This window comes from Chlorocebus sabaeus, chromosome 13, assembly GCF_047675955.1.
Source record: "Chlorocebus sabaeus isolate Y175 chromosome 13, mChlSab1.0.hap1, whole genome shotgun sequence".
In the NCBI taxonomy this organism is placed as follows: domain Eukaryota; kingdom Metazoa; phylum Chordata; class Mammalia; order Primates; family Cercopithecidae; genus Chlorocebus; species Chlorocebus sabaeus.
This window is the reverse complement of record NC_132916.1, coordinates 35684716-35709593: the sequence shown is the minus strand read 5'-3', so window position 1 is coordinate 35709593 and position 24878 is coordinate 35684716. Positions and strand designations below refer to the sequence as shown.

Genomic DNA, 24878 nt, shown 5'->3' with positions numbered 1-24878 from the left:
AACTGGGGCATGACTGAGGTGATCAGCCATCCTGGTTTTCCCAGGACTCTTCCTGTTTTAGCACTGATCATCCCAAATCCCAAGAAACCCTTTAGTTCCAGGCAAATAGTGGTTTGTCACCCGGTTTTCCCCAGCCTCATGAAAGGAGGCTGAATAAAACAGCTTCTGATACTGCCTGGGGCTGTGTATTTATGGGAAGCTTTGGACCCAAGAGGGCAAAATGACAAAAGAAAAACATCACCACAGCAACCGAGCTGAGCTAACAGCTGGTTCAGTTACTGAACTGGCCATATTCCCGATATCAGTAAGGAGTAGGAGCCCTCTAAAGCCATTCTAAGAACTGGTTCTGGAATGGGGTATGGAATGGGGAAAAGGGCAGATAAAAATATTCATCGAACTTGAAGACAGGCAAAGAAAGGGTGACAACAAAAATATCTCCCGCTCAGAGTGATTATGCTAATCAAAATCCTAAAACTTATAAAGAAGTAAATGCTAAAAAGACAGAATCAGGCCGGGCACAGTGGCTCACGCCTGTAATCCCAGCATTTAGTGAGGCTGAGGCGGGCAGATCATGAGGCCAGGAGATTGAGACCATCCTGGATATCATGGTGAAACCCCGTCTCTACTAAAAATACAAAAATTAGCCGGGCATGGTGGTGCATGCCTGTAGTCCCAGCTACTAGGGAGGCTGAGGCAGGAGGATCGCTTTAACCTGGGAAGTGGAGGTTCCAGTGAGCTGAGATCTCGCCACTGCACTCCAGCCTGGCGACAGAGCAAGACTATGTTTAAAAAAAAAAAAAAAAAGAAAAGAATCAATGATGGAGTAACTAATAGGGACTAGCATCCTGCTATAAAAAATAGTAAAAATAGACAAAATATGTAAAATAACCAATTCGAAAATCTGAACAACAGGTAGTACAGGACTGTGATCTCTTGGGAAAGAAAAATGAAGCGAGTTCCAGCCTTCTTCCTGCAGGCACTCTATGGATTGATATACAAAGAAGGGGAACCTAAGCAGAGTACAGTGGTTTTGTTGAGCTTAAGAGAGAGACAGGAACTTAGGAGGGCGACCACAATTTGAGAAAGAGAGCACCACAAGAGACGAGAAATCTGCATAAAAATCATCTTGAGTCTACATGAATACTAAGATGTACATCCATAAAATGGGACTATGTAAGGCCAGGCAGAGAACAACTACTAGAAGAACAACTCTCAGAGGAAGAACTACTGGGGCACAGAGACCTCAGCAACACTTTCACAGGGCTGACAAGCATTTGAGTTACAACCAGTGGAAATGCCTCTTGAACATGTGGGTGCTAAACAACAATCCTCCAAGGCATTTCTGTGTGTCTTGTGACAACTTTTGACCTAGACTGTCTTTCGAAGGATGTTAGTCTAGCCAATAGCCTTCGGAAGGCATAGTGTCATCCTCCAGCACAGAGGACAGATTTGTTTCCTGACCAGAAAAATAAAGTGAATGGCTCCTTCCAGGACAAAGTGTGGCAGATTTACTAGTGGTTACCTTATAAGATTAGAGGTTTCCTAAGCCTGGGGCTCTTCAGATGTGACACAAACCAACTGTATGTATAGCATTTACCTGGACCTACTCACATTGTCCCCATTGTCTTGGTTTGGAGAACAAGGAAAACCAAGAGAACATAAAGCCCATGCTATTTGCTGTACTGTGCATAATAAGGTTGTCTGTTTCTGACCTGGGAGTCTCATGTCTTCTGCCAGCATCTGTGCAACTGTGGCAAGCTCATTTACTGGCTTTGAAGTAGGGTAAAATCTCAGACCCTGAATAGTCTCTGACTTGACAGAAGAGTATTTAATAACAAAAGTATGGCTAAAGTAGCCCTAAAGAATTCTTTAGAACAGCAATTTGTGGCTCCAGCCCACAGGACAAATCCAACCCAAAGCCTGGTTTTGTATGGCTCACAAGCAAAAGACGTTTTTTACATTTTTAAGGTGTTGTACAAACACATACGCAAAAGGAACTGTAGAAGCTAAAATACTATCTGGCTCTTTAAATAAAAACTTTGTCGTCTTCTACTTTAGAACCGTCTTAAGAAAGCATATAAACAAGCTTGAGGCTGGGTGCAGTGGCTCACGCCTGTAATCCCAATAATTCTTTGGGAGGCCGAGGCAGGCGAATCACCTGAGGTCAGGAGTTCAAGACCAGCCTGACCAATACGTAGAAACCCTGCTTCTACTAAAAATACAAAATTATCCTGGCATGGTGGTGCATGCCTGCAATCCCAGCTACTCAGGAGGCTGAGGCAGGAGAACTGCTTGAACTTGGGAGGTGGAGGCTGTGGTGAGCTGAGATTGTGCCATTGCACTCTGGTCTAGGCAACTAGAGCAAAACTCTGTCTCAAAAAATAAACAAAACAACAGCAACAACAACAATAAAAAACAAGCTTGAAAGGATCAAGTTGACCTTCAACTACATGCTGGAAGTGAATGTTCTTGGAAAAAAGATAAAATGCAGACACACAACTACATGGTAATCACAATGTCCAACACCAATAAAAAATTATTAGACATAAAAAGTAGCAAGGAAACATATCCCATAACTAGCATAAAATCAGTCAGCAGAAACAGAATTGACAAAGATGACGGAATAGGAAAAGTCTTAAAATAGCTAGCATAAATATGTTCAACATATAATGGAAAACACAAAAAGATAATGGTCTTTCTTGATGATGTTTCATGTGCATTGGGGAAAAAAAATGTGTATCTGACAGTTATCAGAGTGTCAGTTGCCATTGAGCAAGTCTCAAAAAATTTAAAAGAATTGGCATTATAAAAACATGGGTTCTGAGTATAAAATAAAATTAAATTAGAAATCAATAGAAAATAAATCTGCAAAATTCCCAAATATTTGGAAATTAAATAACTTAAAATATATAAATTGCAAGGAAAATTATAGAAAAATATTTTGAATTGAATGATAATGAAAAGACAACATATCAACATGTGTGTAATGCAGTTAAAACAGCACTTAAGAGGGAAATTTATAGCAGATCATCTCTAAAGAGGGACCATAAGAAGAATAACTATAAATAGGCTGAATGTCTACATTGAACCAAAGTAATTTTTAACAGCAACCTATTGAAAGTATAAAAGTTCAGAAAGTATTAAAATACATACTTTTCTCATGGTATACTTCTTTTATTTTATTTATTTATTTATTTATTTTTTAATAAAAGTGGAGAAGACATTTTTATTATACAACATTTTATTTTAAAAAAAATTATCTTCATAGAATACATTTTCACATTAGAGAGTCCCATTGTGCGAAAATAACAATTTATTACTTAAGAGTTTTATATTTGTTTTAGAACAAGTAGAACACATTTGAGAATTAAATCTCAGTTTAGAATTGGAAATATTTTGATACATCTACAAGGGGAAACTTGCCCTTAAATGGAACTTCTCTATATTCAGAAGCACTCCAAGCATTTCTTCCTAGGATTTAGAAATTTATAATGTGAGATGTCAGCATTTCCTAATTTTAAAATTTCCCTAGTATATGTAACCATCAGTAGGTGGTATCTACTGACTAGAGAGGGAAGTTTTCACACTGTCTAATTTTCTGCAAAGTTTTTATTCATGAATTAAGAGTATTTCCCTTTGTCCATTATTGCCAGGGCAAATATGGAAGTTTGATCATATACTAATAGTAATAAAGCTGGATTATCTTCAAGAGATTGATAAATTAAAAGGCAAAAGCTCATATATCATGTTTAGTTATACTGTGAGTCTTATGAGAATCTGGGAGGCAACCCCATTAACTCACCAGAATACAGAACTCAGTCTCACAATTTCTTAGACACAATTCCTCTCAAACCTTTTCCTCAAAGATTAAATTCTGAAAATAATCTTAAGATTAAGATTATTAAGAGAAAAAGGCTGTCCACAAATGGACTTATCTGTTATTTCTTCCTTATTGTGAGCTGAATGGCATGACAAAGCAGAGGCAAAGAGGCATACATCAATTCTTCAAAGTATGAAGTCAAAAAGGTCAGAGATTCCACAGCATGGCAACAGCTTTGCAGATGCCCATGTCGTGATAGTTGAAATAGCAAAGTCCAGCAAAGGTTAAAGCTGAAAGTGCCAAAAGCCCTGCCTTGGCATCTTTCTGCAAGGCATCCCCATGAACATAGTCAGTAACAACTTGTCCAAGGCCCCAGTGACCATGAAGAGTGAGGGCTGCAGCCAGGGGAATAGTCCATCGCAGAGCAAGGATTCAAATAAGCAGCCGGAAGCAGACCCAGGAACAAAACACTGACAACCCTCTCGCTAGTCCAGTGGAGAGATGCAGCCTTGGAACCAGAATGGTGCCTGGGTGACAAGTGAATGTGCTGCACTCCACACCATTCTGGGATAGGTCGGTCCTGAAGAAATGCTGAGATATGAGCAGGTCTGACCACTGGGGTTCACAGCAACAGAGCTCGGCCTCCTTGGGCACCGCAAAGGGCACTCAGCCTCCAGACAACCGCCATCTCGTTCCTGAGGGCTCAAGGTCCGGTATACTTCTTTTAAAGTACAGTTGACCCTTGAACAATGCGGGGATTCCCACACCATGCAGCTCAAAATCTGTATATAACTTTTGACTCTCCTGAAACTTAACTACTAATAGTCTGCCATTGATCTGAAGCCTTACCCATAACATAAACAGTCCATTAACACATACTTTGTATTTCGCAAAAAGTGTAAAGTTTTCATGCCCACTGGCATAGTTGCAGTAATGGCTTCACAAGTTCCCTTTTCTTTTATTTAAGAGACAGGGTCTTGCTCTGTTGTCCAGGCTAGAGTGCAGTGGTGCAATCACAGTTCACTGGAGGACAGCCTCTTGAATAGCTGGAACTATAAGTACAAGTGCACACCTCCATGCCTGGCTTTTTTTTTTTTTTTTAACATGAGACTTATTTTATTTAATTTTTTTCCCCATAAAGACAGGAGTCTTGCTATGTTGCTCAGGCTGGTCTTGAACTCCTGGACTCAAGTGATCCTCCCACCTCAGTCTTCCAAAGCATGGGATTACAGTCATGAGCCACTGTGTCTTTTTACAGTGGTCTTTAGGCTGAATTCATTCATCTAGAAATGGCAGGCAGTTGCAGCTGCAGACCTCAATCTCTGGGACATATCAAGGAATTCAACCTTTTCTCGTAATGTCTTAACTTTTCTCTGCTTATTGGGAGCACTTCCAGCGTCACTAGTGGCACTTCATATGGGCCCCATGGTCCCACACATCCAAGGTTTATAGCATTGAACTAAACACGATAAAAAAAAAATACTCGAGAACTCCTAGAGGTCACTTTTTACTGAGCTATGCAATTTACTGGAGGCGAACTGTTCACTCAAAGATGATTGATTAGCATCACATAGAGTTTTAAGTGGATACTCCCAACACATAAGCTCACTACAACAGCAACAGGAGGTTGCTATAAAACTATTAGAGTAGTATAGTTATTTTTATGCAGTTATGACTTAATACTGTATCTTTCTTTGTTTACATTTCTTTCCACTAAGAATCTTCCATAGTATGGTCTGTGCGTAAGGTTTGATAAATTTTAAATTTTATAGTGGACTTGTATACACTTTAAGTTAGTAAATTATGAAATAGACTAGTATGTACATATATTTTATGCATTCATAACACACTTTTTTCTTAATTTCTTCAATATTTCTGGGTTACACATTCACCTGCAAGTTTTTTCAAATTGTCAAAAATCTCCAAAGAATTTTCCAAGGTATTTATTGAAAAAAAATCTGTGGGCTGGGCATCATGGTGTACATGTATAAATCCCAGCAATTTGGGAGGACAAGGCAGGAGGATCGCTTGAGGCCAAGAGTTTGAGAACAGTTTAGGCAACATAGCGAGATACTATCTCTACAAAATAAAAAAAATTTAGCTGGGCATGTTGGCGTGAACCTGTAGTCCCAGCTACTCAGGAGGCTGAGGCAGGAGGATCCCTTGATCCCAGGAGATCAAGGCTGCAGTGAGCTATGATGGCGCCACTGTACTCCAGCTTGGGTAACAAAGGGAGACCTTGTCTCTAAAAAAAAAAAAAAAAAAGAAATTTGTGTGTAAGTGAACCCATATAGTTCAAACACGTGTTGTTCAAGGGTCAACTGCATATAAGAGGGAGAGTCCCACAATTCCTGGAAAGAGGAATGCCCATAGTGACTCAACTGAAGCTAAAACTGTATTTAAATTATGTTTATAAAGCAGAATTGGGTCCAGCGTGGTGGCTCACGCCTGTAATCCCAGCAGTTTGGGAGGCTGAGGTGGGCGGATCACTTGAGGCTAGGAGTTCGAGACCAACCTGGACAACATGGGAAAAACCTGTTTCTACCAAAAATACAAAAATTAGCTGGGAGTGATGGTGTGCGTCTATAGTCCCAGCCACTTGGGGGGCTGAGACAGGAGAATCGTTTGAACCTGGGAGGTGGAGGTTGCAGTGAGCCGAGATCACGCCACTGCTACAGCCTGGGCAACAGAGTGAGACCCTATCTTCAAAACAAAACAAACAAGCAAACAAAAAAAGAATTGGTGAAACAGATTAAAAAAAATTCAGTCTGCATGACTGATACTCCTAGGTCATTTTCCAGTTACACTCTTACAAATTCACTCTTTCAACAAATATTTATAAGTACCTACCATGTTCTAGGAATACACCAGTAATATGGGACAGGAGTAAAAAGGAAACAAACAATTCCAACCACTGAAGCACCTTACCTGGGGTAGGGTTGAGGGGGGTGACAGACGATAAACAACAATTAACAAGTAAAAATATATGGTATTTCACAACATGGAGATAAGTGTAACTGAGAAAAATAGACTAGGGGAGGTGGGGGCAGTTATACTTCTAAAGAGTGGACAGGAAAGGCCTCATTGATGATATAAAAGATGAAAGGTCAAAAAAGGGTAAGGGAACCAGCTAGATGAAAATCTAGGGCAAGTAGTGGGGGTTCTAGGAAACTAGAAAATCTGGGGCTAGGTGGAAGTTCTAGCCAGGGTGTTCTAGGAAAAATAAAATCAGTGTGGCTGGTGCAGAAAGAGCTGAAGGAGAGGAGTAAGATATTACGTTAGAGAAGTAAGAAAAGGTAGAGGGTAGGGAAGACCAACTAGGGTTGGGTTTTTTTTTTTTTTTCCTTTAAAGATTTTAACTTTTACACTCAGTGAATGAGAAGCCTCTGGAGGGTTTTGAGCAAGAGTGGATTTTATGGAATCATTCTGGCTATTGCGATGAAAATAGAGTGAAAGGGAGCAGGGGCTAAAAGGAGACCAGGCAGGAGGCTACTGCAAGAATCCGGGAGTGGGCTGATCATTGCTTCCACCAAGCTGGTTGTGGGAATGATCCAATAGAGAGGGTGGGAGTGATGCTGCGAGAAGAGGAGAAAGTTGCTGAATCACTCTTTGAGTAGGGGAAGGAATGGGATCTAGTGCACAAGTTGCGAGGATACAGCTCGGAACATTTCATTCATAAGAACAGATGGAAGACAGAGAATACAAGGCACAGTTACAAGTAGGTGACTCTATATGGTGGTGGGGGAGGTGGTCTGTGGAAGTCCTTCTCTGATTACTCCTGTTTCTCAGGGAAATAGTAAGTAAAACTGAAAAGGAAGATAGGAGAAAAAGTCCTGGTGGCTTGAGGATGAGAAGGTATGAAGCAGTGGATGAGGAGAGTAGGAGAATGAGTAGATTAGATTTGATACAGTTGGTATTTTTAACCAAGGCACTTTTGAAACAATTTTCTAACATTTTGTTCCTAAATTTAGGTACACAAAGAAAGCATCATTTTGATGCAAGTAATTATCAATGTCTATCCATCTTTATTATGCATATGCTACTCCAGAGAGATAGCAAATCCTGCCCTCTAGTAAAGATAGATGTGTCTCAGAAATGTGTAGCTAAATGTGAATGGAATATTGGCAGGTTTGTAGCTTTCTTGCACATTTGCAGAGCTGAAAACAAGTTCTGTTTTGAATTCCTTCCTCATTACAAGACTACCTTCACAAGAGAATCAGTGCATTATACATTTAAATGCGCTTATGTCTATTTCCCATTTACCCTAAGATTACAGCTGAAGAGAAAACTTTAAGGAGTAAATTAATGTCATAGAGGAAAAAATGCTTATTGTTAAAGGCTGGAATATTAGAAATGTTTTCAAAAATACCATGAAGCATTACAATGACTGCCTCATATAGAAAGCTTAGAAAAGATTTTTTTTTCATAGCCTGTAGGTATCATCTAATAAAACCATCTCAAATAAATAAGGGTGTAAGTTATGTCATGAATGTGCTATACATGAAAATTACAAATCCATAAAACCTCTGATGAAGTGACAGGGAGACTAATTGTCATTTTATGTTTTTTCTATTGATGTAACTCAGGAAAATAGAAAAACAATCTTGGTGTATTACGAGACATGAATAGTGTGTGTTGATTCTCCTAAATTGTCTTATTCTCCTAAAACTTTGAGAAACAAGAATTTGAGAAATAAAATTACATTGGACTCCTTAGGGGTCTGTGTGTGTGTGTGTGTGTGTGTGTGTGTTTGTATTTTCCCGCCTAGGAAAAGACTTGTATATATTTTTCCAGAATCCAAACCTTTTGCAAATATCTCATCATACAAAATTCCCTTGTTAAATGGAATCTTTAGGCAGGTGTTCCAAGGCAGGAATCTCCTGCATCTCCCAACATGCTGATTCAGAGGACACGTATCTTTACACGTATCTTTAACAACAATGATTTTTTTCCGTGTGTGTGTGTGTGTTATCATAGATTATTATTTAAGAAAATTAGGCCACTTCCCATAAGTAATTACTGTTCATGTATGGGAACGAGATGTCAAAAAAATAATCACTGGGAATATTCAAAACCAACCAAAGACTCAATACTCTTTTTTTGTTTTGTTTTGTTTTGGTATGAATGAAGGAAAATTAACCAAACTAAGTCACTGGTTCCTAGACAACATTTAAAGGTTTAAAAATGTTGTTCTGATTCCTCTTAAGAACAGAGGAAAATGTTATAATTCTTAGGTATAACTGTTTATTCTGCTTAGTTCAAGTTTTGGTTTTGAATGGCTGTAGGCAGTTTTCACTTTTGGACAAAGTCCATGGTGCCATTCTCAGGTAGGTTTGACTGTTTTCAAATCTAGATAATTTTTTAAATATTGGCTGAGAGTGAATAATACAAATGTTCAAATTACAGCCGATCCATGATTATGAGGGCCAGGAGTCTGCACATGTAATGAGCAAGGCTTGTACTCTGAAGTAATTTCCCCACAAGTTAGGAATACATGCCAGGTCAGGCATGGTGGCTCACGCCTATAATCCCAGGACTCTGGGAGGCTGAGGCAAGCAGATCATTTGAGGCCAGGAGTTCGAGACCAACCTGGTCAACATGGCGAAAACCTGTCTCTACTAAAAATACAAAAATTTACCAGGTGTGGTGGTGCACCTGTAATCCCAGCTACTTGGGAAGGTGAGGTAGGAGGAAGCTGAGGCAGGATAATCGCTTGAACTTGGGAGGTGAATTGCAGTGTGCTGAGATGGCACCATTGTACTCCAGCCTGGGCAACAGAGCAAGACTGTCTTAGAAAAAAAGAAAAAAGAAAAGAAAAAAAGAATACACACCAAAGAAACCTGGATGCCTTTACTAATATATTATAAATGAATGAAATACTATGAGAGGGACCCAGATTTTAACTAAAAAAAAGAAAAATCAAAGGACTATTCATATTTTCAGCCCATTCTACCTCAAAGTAATAAGAATTTTCATAATCACGTTATTATTTATCCCAAATTTGTCTCTTCAATCTTTCACAGAAGGAAAATGTAACTCAAGAACAAATTTCTCTCATAAAGCCTCTGGTATAAGATATTCCTGATGAATAAGTCTTTTAAAATAATAGCTAAAATAAGCGTTTTGTTTTATTCATGCTTTTAATCATCTCAGCAATTCTTGTCCCTCATTTGCACATATAATTGAAGGTTGACTATGCTACTGCTACACTCCAAATTTCATTCTGGTACCATCTGTACCATCAACGCTGTTCAAACTTTCAAAGTGTCTCAGGTCTAAATTTCTTTGCTTTCTGATAATAGAGGGCATATCTATTTTGTGTGGGACAAGACAGGGAAGAGCATGTTCTACATTGATTTATAAGTAAATAATTAATCCTAAAGCCTTGTTTTTACCATTAATTTAAAACAGAAGCTATAAAGCCTGGGGAAACTTAAAAGTTCTCTTGAGTGGAGCTTCTCTGATTTTTTTTTTCTTTTTTCTTTTTCTTTTTTTTTTTTTGAGAGGGAGTCTCGCTATGTCGTCCAGGCTGGAGTGCAATGGCATGATCTCAGCTCACCACAACCTCTGCCTCACAGGTTCCAGCAATTCTCCTGCCTCAGCCTCCCTAGTAGCTGGGACTACTACAGGCGCCCACTACCATGCCTGGCTAATGTTTTGTATTTTTAGTAGAGACGGGGTTTCACCATGTTAGCCAGGACGGTCTCGATCTCCTGACCTCGTGATCCACCTGCCTTGGCCTCCCAAAGTGCTGGAGCTTCTCTGATTCTTCCTAAAAAAAATTAATCTGGCCGGGCATGGTGGTTCACGCCTGTAATCCCAGCCAAGTTGGGGGGATCACTTGAGGTCAGGAATTCGAGACCAGCCCGGCCAACATGGAGAAACCCCATTTCTACTAAAAATACAAAAATTAGCCAGGCGTGGTGATGGGTGCCTGTAATCCCAGCTACTTGGGAGGGTGGGGCAGGAAAATCGCTTCAATCTAGGAAGTGGAGGTTGCAGTGAGCAGAGATTGCATCACTGCACTCTAGCCTGGGTGACAAAGTGAGACTCTGTATCAAAACAAAACAAAAAATTGAGCCCGTATTTGCCTCTGCCTCTGTGTTTGAGGGCACGCCTGCCAGCATGCCTTATAAGCGCTGTTACAGTCTAATACAATCCTTCTTAGCTTCTCCAGGGTAGGCACCTCACCTTACTCACCTATTACAGACGTACCTATTCAATACTTATCTAGAATGCATTAAGTACCAAATACATGTTTGCCAGGTTGATAAATAATTCTGTAAGACAAGGGGTTTGAACTTGATGACATCAAAGTTCCTTTCCAGGTGAAAATTCTATTTTTTCCATTTGTCTCAACTTCTACCTATAGATTTTGAGAATTCCTAGGTATGTTCATATTAATACACATAAGTTGTCAATTTGGTCTTTAATGGGGTGCTAATCCTTTTCCTGCATTATGTTGGTGATTTAAGACCCAATGTGAAGCTAATACAAGTAAAATCCTATTAACAGTTATTCTAGACCAGCGCCGTCCAACAGCAATAACACAAGCCAAAAATACAAATCACAAATAAAATTTTAAAATTTCTAGTAACTACATTAAAATAGTAAAAAAAAAGGTGAAATTAATTTTAATATTCTATTTAACACAATGCGTCCAAAAATAGTTTCAATATGTAATCAGTATAAAATAATGATTAAGATATGTTATCCTTTTATAAAAATTGTCTTCAAAATCCAATGTGTATTTACACTTACAGTACATCTCAATTTGGACTAGTCACATTGCAAGTGCTTAACAGCCTTATGTGGCTAGTTAGTGGCTGCTGTATTGACAGCACAGTTTTAGAGCCCTGATATTCAAAGTGTGGTCCATGGACCAGCAGCACTGGAATCAAGAGGAAGCTTGTCAAAAATGCAAATCCTTGGAATCATAATCTGCATTTCAACAAGCACTCCAGGTTATGTGTATGGACATCATGTTTGAGAAGCACTATTCTAGGAGTATTCAAATTCTTTTTCAGTGAAACTTTGGAATATTTTTATAACGTCTACATTTCTAATATGTATCAGCTTTTAATATGTATATGCTTGCTGGGTTCCCTCACCCCTGTATTTTAAGATAACTAAGTTTTTTTAGTTACAAAAGCGGAACTTGTTTATACTATGGAAACATTAGAAAATACAAATAAGCAAAAATAAAATAGGCCAGGTGGGGTGGCTCACGCCTGTAATCTCAGCGCTTTGGGAGGCCAAGGCAGGTAGATTGCTTGAGCTCAAGAGCTCAAGACTAGCCTGGGCAAGATGGCAAAACCCCATCTCTACAAAAAATACAAAAAATTAGCCAGGCGTGGTGATATGGGCCTATAGTCCCAACTACTCAGGCAGATGATGCAAGAGGATAGCTTGAGCATGGGAGGTCGAGGCTGCAGTGAGCTGAGATTGTGCCACTGCACTCCAGCCTGGGCAATAGACACTGTCTCAGACAGAAAAAAAAAAAAAGAAAGAAAGAAAGAAAAAAATAGAATAAAAGACACTTCTAGCTCCACCAGCCAGAGACAAGTACTACTGACATTTTTGGCATTTATCCTTTTATTCTCTAAAATGTTGTTTACTTCTTAATTATACAATACAGAAATATATTCTTATAAATAATTCAAACAGCAACCCATAAACTAAGGTCTCCTTAAATCACTTCCCCAAATCTAGTACCCTCTTAGAGGTAATTGCCATTATAAGTTTGAAGTATATTCTTTCACATCTTGTTCTAGGCATTTAAATAAATTTATATAATCCAGAGATACACGTGAACTTACACACATGTATATGGATGACATTTGTTTTGTTTTTAGAAAAACGTTTAACTTGCCTTTTCACTTACGTATGTATCAAGGTACATTTATTCAAGATCATTTTTTAAAAACGTTAGTATATATTTTTAAAAAGTATATTGAGTATACACAGTATATTGTATATTGAGTATGTACAGTAAAATTAACCTTTTTTAGCAGTGCCATGAGTTTTGATGAATGCATACAATAATGTAACCATCATTATCAAGATATGGAACAGGTCCATCATCCTCAAACTGTCTTTGTGCCTGATTGTAGTTTAGAGGCACTTGCTCCTTCTCTAGCAATCACTGAACTATTTTCAATCCCTACAGTTTTGCCTTTTTTGCTTTTTTGGAGGCAGTCTCACTCTGTCGGCCAGGCTGGAGTGTAGTGGCATGATCTCGGCTCACTGCAACCTCTATCTCCCAGGCTCAAGCAATTCTCCTGCCACAGCCTCCAGAGTAGCTGGGATTACAGGCGCGTGCCACCATGCCCAGCTAATTTTTGTATTTTTAGTAGAGATGGGGTTTCACCATGTTGGCCAGGCTGATCTCAAACTCCTGACCTCAGGTGATCTGCCCACCTTGGCCCCCCCAAAAAGTGCTGGGATTACAGGCGTGAGCCACTGGGCCCAGTCCAGTTTTGCCTTTTCGACAATGCTACATAAATGGAATCATACATTTGCCTTTCGAGCCTGGCTTCTTTCACTTAGCCTAATGCCCCTGCAATTCATCCATGTTTTCTGCATATATTTGTAGTTTGGTCCTTTTTATTGCTCAGTAGTATTCTATTCTATGGATGTATATTATATGAAGATTTGTTGATCTGTTTACCAGTTAATAGGGTTGTTTCCAGTTTTTAGTAATTATGAATAAAGTTGCTATAAACATTGAATTTCAGGTTTTTTAGTAAATACGTAGGAGTGAGATTGCTAATAGAAGACATCTTTTTTAATGGCTGCATTTTACTTCAGGACTGAAATGTATATGTACATTTATTCATTCAATCAACAAATATTAAATACACTATAATAGATAATGAGACTTCAGTGAACATAGTGTTGGTCAGTGTTAGTCCTAATCCTCACGGAATTTGCTTTCAGGCAAACTCCTAAAAATAGGCATGTAAATTACTTCCAATTCTCCCTATCATATACAATTAATTTTTTTTTAACCTCAATTCAATCATTACCAATCATCTGCCATTCTGCCAAATATTTTCCTAGGAGTATTCAAGGAAACAAATGAGGTTCTAGGCAGTAGTCTTGGTTGAGACAGCTGCATATCTCTAGCAATAGCACTATATTGGAGATGGAGCGGTCGTCTAGCCCCAGGAAACTGTTGCAGTTTAATACTGTTGCAGTTTAATGTAGGGAACCTGGGATCATTGTTCATAGTCCTAGGACAGTTGTTTTCAAAATTTAGTGTACATCAGAATCTTGTTGAAACACAGATTTCTGGGCTCCACTTCTCATTCAGTAGGTCTGGGATGGAGTCCAAGAGCCTGTGTGTGTGTGTGTGTGTGTGTGTGTGTGTGTGTGTATGTGTGTGTGTGTGTGTATATATATATATTTTTTTTTTGAGATGGAGTCTCGCTCTGTTGCCCAGACTGGACTGCAGTGGCGCAATCTCGACTCACTGCAAACTCCACCTCCCGGGTTCAAGACATTCTCCTGCCTCAGCCTCCCGAGTAGCTGGGACTACAGGTGCCCATCACCACGCCCAGCTAATTTCGTTTTTGTATTTTTAGTAGAGATAGGGTTTCACTGTGTTAGCCAGGATGATCTCTATCCCCTGACCTCATGATCCACCTGCCTTGGTCTCCCAAAGCGCTGGGATTACAGGTGTGAGCCACCGCACCCGGCCAAGAGTCTGTATTTTCAACAAGTTCCCAGGTAAGGCTAATGCTGCTTGTCCCAGGAACATACTTTTGAGATCTAAGTTATTTCTGGCAGTTTCTGAGCCTGATAATCTTACACTTGGATGCTCATCTCCTGTTAGGAATTCGGAGATCTAGAAGTATTAACAGCTATCTTTGAAGTTATTGATGTAGGAAAAAACTCCTGTGGGCCAGACTCCTCTGCAGGATCACCTGACAACTGTAGTTCTTCAAGATTTTATTTTCATTTCTCTTATCATCTTCAGGTAGGTTTTTCCCTGACTTGTACTAGTTGGCAGGGTAGCATGTCATCTGGCACCTCTCAGCACCACCAATAGCACAGAAGGGCTTCCTGCTTTGAAGGATTCTACTAGAGTAGGGTCTTAACATCGAACTTAAAGAGTTACATCTTCTAGGTTAGAGGTGCCTAGATTTCCTAGATGGGAAGCCTTGTGAAAGTTCTGGGGTACTCACCTGAAACTTCAGAAGGGCTAGGGGGAACATGCCTATCCCGGATTTAGGGGTAGGGGGAGTCTTGGGCACATGAGCTGGCTGCAGGGGCCAGGTCCCACAGGCAGAGGAGCCAGAGTTGAGTTGCTTGTAGCTGTTGGTGAGTATAAAGCTAACTGCATTAAAAGGCTTTTTGGTTTCCCTCCCTTAGCCAGTTTGATGGGCAGGTTTAATGAAGGGATCCCTGGTTTCATTCCCTTCATAGGAAGTTTCAAATCAGTTTTACCATTCACTAGCTCCACCACCAACTAGTTAGTTCTTGGGAAATTTCCTCATCTGTAAAATGAGAACAATCCCCCTACCTCTCAGGGTTATTGTGAAGAATAATGAATAAATGAATAATGAATATAGTAACATATGTAAAGTAGTGTGGTAACTGACATACAGTAGGCCCTTCTTTATCTAATGGGAACATGGATCCCAGGTGGGAAAGCTGCAGTACGCCATTCTGTGGGAACTCTAGTTGCCTCATCACAAAGTATACCTAATTCTCCCATATAAGGGTACTGACATTACTGCCTTTGAAAAATGAGGCTAACTAGCTTTGGGGGCCTGCTGTGAAGTCACTCACAAGCACATGCATTCTCTGGAGGACATGTAAAATTAGAGCCTATATTAGCTGACAGGATAAGAGCCACACCACATTAGCACTTGAAGACTTGCAGGATCTAGGACAACTATTCACAATATGGAACTTTCATTTTTGAGCTAGAAGGAACAGGGCTGATTTATTTCAATCACTCATTCTACAGACTATCCTGGGAGGTTAAGTGACCTGCTCAGGGTCACAGAACATTGTAATATTTAGGGTTCCTCCGAGTGGGTCTTGTTTTTGGCCACTGCATTCTTTCGGAATCTTCCCCTTTTGTCAACAAAGCACTTCCTCTACTACCTTTTTTATTTTATATATACATATACAAAATGAGGAGAAATTCATTAGCACCGTTCTGTGGCTCCATAATCTTGCTTAGAAAAGGATTTTGGAAGAGTAGAAATGTAAGGTAAATTGGAAGAGAATGTAGGCTGGTGAGACAGAAGCAGTGGCACTCCTCTCTGCTCCCATCTGTCATTCCCAGATACTAAAAGGTTATACTACTTATAGGTTCACTATAAGCATTATTCCAACAACCTGATTTTAGCTGGCTGGCAGTTTAGTACCTATGCATATATTCCAATTTTATGTTTTAACAGTCAGGAATCTTTTCTTGTTGTCTGAGGCATGTCTTAGCCTGTGAAAATGATTTTTCCCCATATCAGAAACTTAAGACAATCAGCCCTCTTTTTAAAAAGTCTATGAAACATAAGCTTTAGGTATATCACACAGTATTTGTTTTATAAAGGGAGGTTTCCTTTCTGTTCTTTTAAAAAATAGGCTTAAATAAAAAAGCACAAACTAACTCTGTCAGCAGAGAAAGTGGTAAATAATTTCAGAATGGTATGGGAGAGTAGACTCTCGTCCTCCAACACTCAGTGTTCCTGATACATTTGCTGAGGGCTAAGGAGCCCTCATAGACAAGATACCTGTTACAGGAGAGCTTGACTCCTCAACTCCCCCTAGCAGAGGAATAATTTCGGAAGGGTATACACAAAGTATACTCTGTCCCCCAACTGTTTACTCTGAGTTCCTGCTACTTTTGCTGAGAGAGCTAAGGACCCATCACAGACAAAATCTCTATTACAAGATCACTTGACTACTCATTTTCCCATTCCCCTTTCTTAATATAGAGGAAGATGAGTGGTGGTATTCCCTAGTATTCTAATTGCAAAAGAGGCATTTTCTGGCCGAGTGTGGTGGCTCACACCTATAATCCCAGCACTTTGGGAGGCAAAAAGCAAACTTGAGGCCAGGAGTTTGAGACCAACCTGGGCAACAAAGCAAGAGCCCTCCTCTAAAAAACTAAAGAAAAAAAAATTTTTTAAATTAGCCAGGCATTGTGGTGTGCACCTGTAGCCCTAGCTACTCAGGAGGCTGAGGCAAGAGGATCACTTGAGCCTAGGAGTTAAGAGGCTATAGTGAGCTATGATTGTGCCACTGCATTCCAGCCTGGGCGACAGAATGAGAGTCTAATTTAAAAAAAAAAAGAAAAAGAAAAAAAATTATTTTTTTTGGAGACATACTTTCACTCTTGTTGCCCAGGCTAGACTGCAATGGCATGATCTTGGCTCAATGCAACCTCCGCCTCCTGGGTTCAAGCAAATCTCCTGCCTCAGCCTCCTGAGTAGCTGGGATTACAGGCATTCACCACCACGCCTGGCTAATTTTGTATTTTTAGTAGAGATGGGGTTTCTGCATGTTGGTCAGGCTGGTCTCGAACTCCCAACCTCAGGTGATTACAAAGTGCTGGGATTACAGGCGTGAGCCACTGTGCCCCGCCAGAAATAAAAATTTTTGAAGGAGGCATTTTCTCTCTGAAACAATGTTTAAAATGATGGGTAAATTTCCCTGAACTATGAATTAGGTAAGTTACGGAGAGCTGACCTGAAAACCTAATAGCCATTTTAAGACTGTTTCTATGAAAAACACATTTACAGGTCCAAAAATTGGCTTACCACCAAACTTTTACAATATATTCTGTCATAGATTGGGAAATGGAGGGATTTTTAAAAATTTTGATGTACACAAATTCTTTCCAGTGGGGGTTTCTGTTCCAAGATGGCCGAATAGGAACAGCTCCGGTCTGCAGCTCCCAGCATGATTGACGTAGAAGTTGCATTTCCAACTGAGGTACCTGGTTCATCTCACTGGGACTGGTTGGACAGTGGGTGCAGCCCACAGAGGGCAAGTCAAAGCAGGGCGGGATATTGCCTCACCTGGGAAGCACAAGGGGTTGGTGGATTTCCCTTTCCTAGCCAAGGGAAGCAGTGACAGACTGTACCTGGAAAAACGGGACACTCCTACCCTAATACTGCACTTTGCCCACAGTCTTAGCAACCAGCAGACCAGGAGATTTTCTCCTGTGCCTGGCTCAGTGGGTCCCATGCCCACAGAGCCTTGCTCACTGCTAGTGCAGCAGTCTGAGATCAACCCTGCAAGGCTGCAGCCTGGCTGGGGGAGGGGCGTCTGCCATTACTGAGGCTTGAGCAGGTAAACAAAGCGGCTGGGAAGCTCGAAGTGGGCAGAGCCCACTGCAGCTCAGCACGGCCTACTGCCTCTGTAGACTCCACCTTTGTGGGCAGGGCATAGCTGAACAAAAGGCAGCAGAAACTTCTGCAGACTAAAATGTCTCTGACAGCTCTGAAGAAAGCAGTGGTTATCCCAGCATGGTGTTTGAACTCTGAGAACGGACACTGCCTCCTCAAGTGGGTCCCCGAACCCCGTGTAGCCTAACTGGGAGACACCTCCAGTAGGGGCCAACAGACACCTCATACAGGTGGGTGCCCCTCTGGGACGAAGCTTCCAGAGGAAGGATCAGGCAGCAATATTTGCTGTTCTGCAAAATTTGCTATTCTGCGGCCTCCGCTGGATACCCAGGCAAATAGGGTCTGGAGTGGAACTCCAGCAAACTCCAACGGTCCTGCAGCTGAGGGACCTAACTGTTAGAAGGAAAACTAACAAACAGAAAGGAATAGCATCAACATAAACAAAAAGGACATCCACACCAAAACGCCATCTGTGGGTCACCAACATCAAAGACCAAAGGTAGATAAAACCACAAAGATGGGGAGAAATCAGAGCAGAAAAGCTGGAAATTCTAAAAACCAGAGCACCTCTTCTCCTCCAAAGGATCACAGCTCCTTGCCAGCAACGGAACAAAGCTGGAGAGAGAATGACTTTGACAAGTTGACAGAAATAGGCTTCAGAAGGTCAGTAATAATAAGCTTCTCCAAGCTAAAGAAGCATGGTCTAACCCATCGCAAGGAAGCTAAAAACATTCAAAAAAGGTTAGACGAATGGCTAACTAGAATAAACAGTGTAGAGAAGACCTTAAATGATCTGACGGAGCTGAAAACCATGGCACGAGAACATGGTGACAAATGCACAAGCTTCAATAGCCGATTCGATCAAGTGGAAGAAAGGGTATCAGTGATTGAAGATCAAATTAATGAAATAAAGCGAGAAGACAAGTTTAGAGAAAAAAGAGTAAAATGAAACAAAGCCTCCAAGAAATATGGGACTATGTGAAAAGACCAAATCTAAGTTTGATTGGTGTACCTGAAAGTGGAACCAAGTTGGTTCCATTCTCCTATCAGGATATTATCCAGGAGAACTTTCCCAACCTACCAAGGCAGGGTAACATTCAAATTCAGGAAATACAGAGACCACCGCAAAGATATTCCTCGAGAACAGCAACCCCAAGATACACAATTGTCAGATTCACCAAGATTGAAATGAAAGAAAAAATGTTAAGGGCAGCCAGAGAGAAAGGTCGGGTTCCCCACAAAGGGAAGACCATCAGACTAACAGCAGATCTCTCTGCAGAAACCCTACAAGCCAGAAGAGAGTAGGGGCCAATATTCACATTCTTAAAGAAAAGAATTTTCAACCCAGAATTTCATATCCAGCCAAACTAAGCTTCATAAGTGAAGGAGAAATAAAATCCTTTACAGAGAAGCAAATGCTGAGAGATTCTGTCACCACAACGCCTGCCTTACAAGAGCTCCTGAAGGAAGCACTAAACATGGAAAGGAACAACCGGTACCAGCCACTGCAAAAACATGCCAAATTGTAAAGACCATCAATGCTATGAAGAAATTGCATCAATCAATGGGCAAAATAACCAGCTAACATCATAATGACAGGATCAAATTCAAACATAACAATATTAATCTTAAATGTAAATGGGTCAAATGCCACAGTTAAAAGACACAGACTGGCAAATTGGATAAAGAGTCAAGACCCATTAGTGTGCTGTATTCAGGAGACCCATCTCACGTGCAGAGACACACATAGGCTCAAAATAAAGGGATGGAGGAAGATCTACCAAGCAAATGGAAAGCAAAAAAAAGCTGAGGTTGCAATCCTAGTCTCTGACAAATTCTTTCAAGTGTGCATTAAGCAACAAGTGTTTTTTGAGTTCCTGAACATGTGTCGTATCAACAATAACAGTACCTGTAGTAACATATTACTAAAAACTCAAACATAACTTGGAGGTTCATGTTATTTGCTTTGTCTTTGTATATGTTTAAAATTTTTCATAAAAAAATTTTAAAAAACCCTTCAAACATAAATTCCACAAATCCCCAAAAGATCAACTTAGGCTGAAATTGGATGGCAATGTAAAGAACCTCTAATAAAAAGAAAAATCTTGAATTTTGAATTGCATCCACAATATAGACAGCAAACCAATTATCAAAATATTGAAAACATTTGAAATAATGCATCTATATTGGATCTTCCAAAACCTCACATAACTATTGTTCATAATTAAGAATGCCTTTCAAATGCTTACACGAGTTTTTTTTTTTTTTTTTTTTTTTTTGAGATGGAGTCTCACTTTGTTGCCCAGGCTGAAGTGCAATGGCACGATCTTGGCTCACTGCAACCACCATCTTCCAGGTTTAAGCGATTCTCCCACCTCAGCCTCCCAAGTAGCTGGGATTATAGGCGCTTGCCACAACACCTGGCTAATTTTTGTATTTTTAGTAGAGACGGGGTTTTGCCATGTTGGCCAGGCTGGTCTCAAACTCCTGACCTCAGGTGATCCACCTGCCTCGGCCTCCCAAAGTGCTGGGATTACAGGCATGAGCCACCACGCCCGACCTTTTTTTGTATTTTTAGTAGAGAAGGGTTTTCACCATGTTAGCCAGGATGGTCTTGATCTCCTGACCTCATGATCCACCCCCCTCAGCCTCCCAAAGTGCTGGGATTAAAGGCATAAGCCACTGTACATGTGACATTTTAAAAAATTGATATATATCACAAATAAAACTGAATTGAGGCAAATCTTACTAAATTTGGTACAAATGAAAGATCTCTGTTAAGTTTCTGATGAGATTATTTTAGCTCTTTATTTTAATCTCAACTCTGATATTTTGATTTAATTCAGTTACCAATTAGTACTTTCAGAACCATCCAGCAAAATATATATTCCCATTAATTTTTCAAATGTCTTAACACTACTTTTATCTATTTCTATATTATTTTAAAGTATCTAAAAATCTACTGCAATTAATATAGAAAGGAAAATTCTTCTTTTTAAGTATCTCTTTTTAGTATATTTATCTTTTTAAGATGTAGGTTAATAAAAGTCTACGGGGCTTCCTAGGATATAATGTTATTAAATTCAGAGTTGAAACTTTTACTCTTTAGATATCTACAGTTAACTAATAAATTTTCTATAACATACTTTCATATCTTTTATAAACAGAATATTTTTAAAACCCACAATTGCATGATATAAAACAATAAGTAGACAAAATAATAAATGAAATATGATATGGCTTCTGCTAGGTACCTATGAGTTTTACAGAATAATCATTACAACAGATGTCCTTAGAGAACAAAGGAGAATGAAAAAATGTAAAAGTCGGGGTGGCATGGAAGATATTTTGTTATCTTCTACTGTGTGGTCTTTCATTGCACTATTCTTTAAACAGAAAAAGGCCTCCTCAAGGGCAAGTCCTGTTTCAAATGTCCCCTTCTCCTCCTGACTACAGAATAATGTGTTTGTGTAGTATATGATTACACCAGACAAGACTGTGAACACATGTGATTTACTCAATGATCCTATTCTGCTTCCTTTTAAAGATAAAGAATGCATTTAAGTTGATAGTGTATGAGACTGTGGTAATTCCTTAGAAGGCTCCTTTCAAACAGAGAATAATATTACCTTATTTTAAAACATTAAGAGCATAGCTATTTTCCTGGTCTTCATTTTCCTTCCAGACAACATTAATACTTTCATTTATTTTAGAACAGATAAGTGTAACACATGAGTGATTATTTTAAAATAGTTTTAATTTTTCTTTGTATAAGCAAGATGCCCCCATAAAACATTCACTTTTCAAAAATTTTATATGCAAATAACTTACAAAAATCTGTGTAAAAGAAACAACTAAAACAAGACAGCCACCACCACCACAGATCCTAATAGCAGGCCAGATCAAGGTGCAGATCTCATGAAAACAAGCTGCTCACATTCCCAGAACCACAACCCCCTGGGGGTGGAATCTTGTCTTCTTTAACTTGCTGGGTGGTAGAGCCCATAGGAATTACTCAAACTATGAAAATCCCAAAGCATGGTCACCTACAGGGAAATGAGACAGATATGACTTGAGCATAATTATTTTCTTGTAATAACACTAAAGAAAACAACCTTAAATAGTAAAAGTTGTGTGAGCTTCAACTTCAACAGATAGATAATTGTGCTTGTTTTTACCAAACATAGCATTTGTTAGCTAAGGAGGAAAATATACAATGTATACTTGCCATTTTTTCTTTAAAATAATATTCTCTAAGGCAATCATATATAGTGATTATAGATACACTTAACCAGACATAGTGTTCTTGGTATTTCACATGGTTTATTTCATTTAATCCTCACAATAATCTTATGGAGTAAGAACCTATTTTTTTTTTTGAGACAGAGTCTTGCTCTGTCGCCCAGGCTTGAGTGTGTAATGGCGTGATCTCGGCTCACTGCAACCTGCGCCTCCCAGGTTCAAGTGATTCTCCCGCCTCAGCCTCCCAAGTACCTGGGATTACAGGTGCATGCCACCACACCTGGCTAATTTTTGTGTTTTTAGTGGAGACGGGGTTTCACCATGTTGGCCAGGCTAGTCTCGAACTCCTGACCTCAAGTGATCCACCTGCCTCAGCCTCCCAAAGTGCTGGGATTACAGACATGAGCCACTGCGCCTGGCCCCAAGAACCATCATTATTACTATTTTTCAGATAAAGAGCTAAGACACAGGGAACTTAAATTACTTGGCCAAGATCACACAATCAGAATTCAAAACCAAGTATCTTGTCTCCAGAGCTCTTACTTTCAATTTAGTAAAAGTAAATGTGAAATTGCATTTTTAACCCCATTATCATACAGAACCATTCCTCCAAGACTGTAAATTCTGAGTTTCTTCCCTGTGAACTTCCACCTCTTTGACTCATTGTGACTGCCACACTCTCAGTCCCTTCTAATTCATCTTCTGGTTTCACTTGCTTTCCTTTACAGCCTGGACTCTAGTCATTTCAATTATGCCCAAATCTCCTGCTCAGGCCTCACCAGCTAGAGTCAAACCAAAGTGGTCCCTTGTACCACAATCTCTGCTATTACTCTTCTTAGCAGTGATTTAATCCAAGAAAAGTCATGCTGCTTCTTTTTAAGTGAGTTCACTACTGCTCAGCAATCCTTTCACTGACACTACACAGCTGACACTACACAGCATCTATAGTAGTGGTTCCAAACTTTTTCTAGGACTAAATCCCTGAATATACCCATCTATCCCTTTATAGATTACTTTACCATGGATATATTTAAAATTCATCCAAAGTAGGGTTGCCAAATACAGGATGCCTAGTTAAATTTGAAATTACAATAATCAAAAAAAATTTTAGTTTAAGTATGTCCCAAATAGAGAAATACATAAATAGTATTTAAGATAGTAAAAAATACGAAATGTATGAGCCAAATATTACTTGAGACATACTTTAATACTAAAAAACTGTTTACCTAAAATTCAATTTTAACTGGGCATCTTGGATTTTAATTTGTTAAATTTAACCCAATCAAATTCCCTTCTTTCCATTCCCAGAAGTATCTTTTCTGTTTTCAAAGGTTAATTCTCTGAACTTTTATTTATCTTTCTCCTTCTCTTTCTTCCTCATTCTACATATTCCTTCTTTGTACTTTTAAGCATGTTTGGGTCATCTCTACTGTGTTTTATTTTGTTTTGAGACAGGGTCTTGCTTTGCTGTCTCCCATGCTGGAGTGCAATGGTGCAATCACAGCTTGCTGAAGCCTCAAATTCCTAGGCTCAAACAATCCTCCCACCTCAGCCTCCCTAGAAGCTGGGACTACAAGCATGTGCCATCACACCTGGCTAATTTTAATTGTTTTGGGTAGAGACAGGTTCTCTTTATGTTGCCCAGACTGGTCTCGAACTCCTGGGCTCAAAGGACCCTCCCACCTTGGCCTCCCAAAGTGCTGGGATTACAGGCAAGAGCCACCACTCCCGGCCTCCTACTGTGGTGTTAAGGGTCCCAATTCTTCATCCCTCTATGAATCCATGCCCTTTGACACATCACTTTGCAAGTTCTCTAAAGAGGATAATTCTGTTTCTCTGCTCCTTGAATATGGGGTTGGCCACATAAATTGCTTTCGTTATCAGAATGAGGGAGAAGTGTCAGTGTCAGTTTGGAGTCCATGTGTTTCTGTTTGCCCTTTTTCTTTCTTTTTTTTTTTTTTGAGACAGAGTCTTACTCTGTCGCCCAGGCTGGAGTGCAGTGGCGCGAATGGGTTCAAGTGATTCTCCTGCCTCAGCCTCCCGAGTAGCTGGGACTACAGGCACGTGCCACCACACCCGGCTAAGTTTTGTATTTTTAGTAGAGACAGGATTTTACCATGTTGGCCAGGCTGGTCTCGAACTCCTGACCTCAGGTGATCTGCCTGCCTCAGCCTCCCAAAGCGTTGGGATTATAGGTGTGAGCCACTGCGCCCGGCCTCTGTTTGCCCTCTTCAACACTTCTTCCATCTTCATAAGAAAGATATGCCTAAGTGAGCTGGACAGTCACAGGAGGATGATGATAGATAAGTGTCCAGCCTAGAGTAAAGCTCCCAGTAGGTTTGCTGATGTATGAGGAAGCCCAGTTGGGAGGAGCCAACCCTCAGACACGTGAGTTATAATAATAATTATTGTCTTAAGCCACTTTAGAGTGTTTGTTACACAGCAAAAGC

At 39.9% G+C, this 24878-nt stretch overlaps 1 pseudogene; it reads right to left on the bottom strand.

Moving 5' to 3' along the window:
* Positions 1-3248: 3248 nt before the first annotated feature.
* LOC140713155 (succinate dehydrogenase [ubiquinone] cytochrome b small subunit, mitochondrial pseudogene) lies at positions 3249-20743 on the bottom strand (annotated as a pseudogene).
* Positions 20744-24878: the final 4135 nt, after the last annotated feature.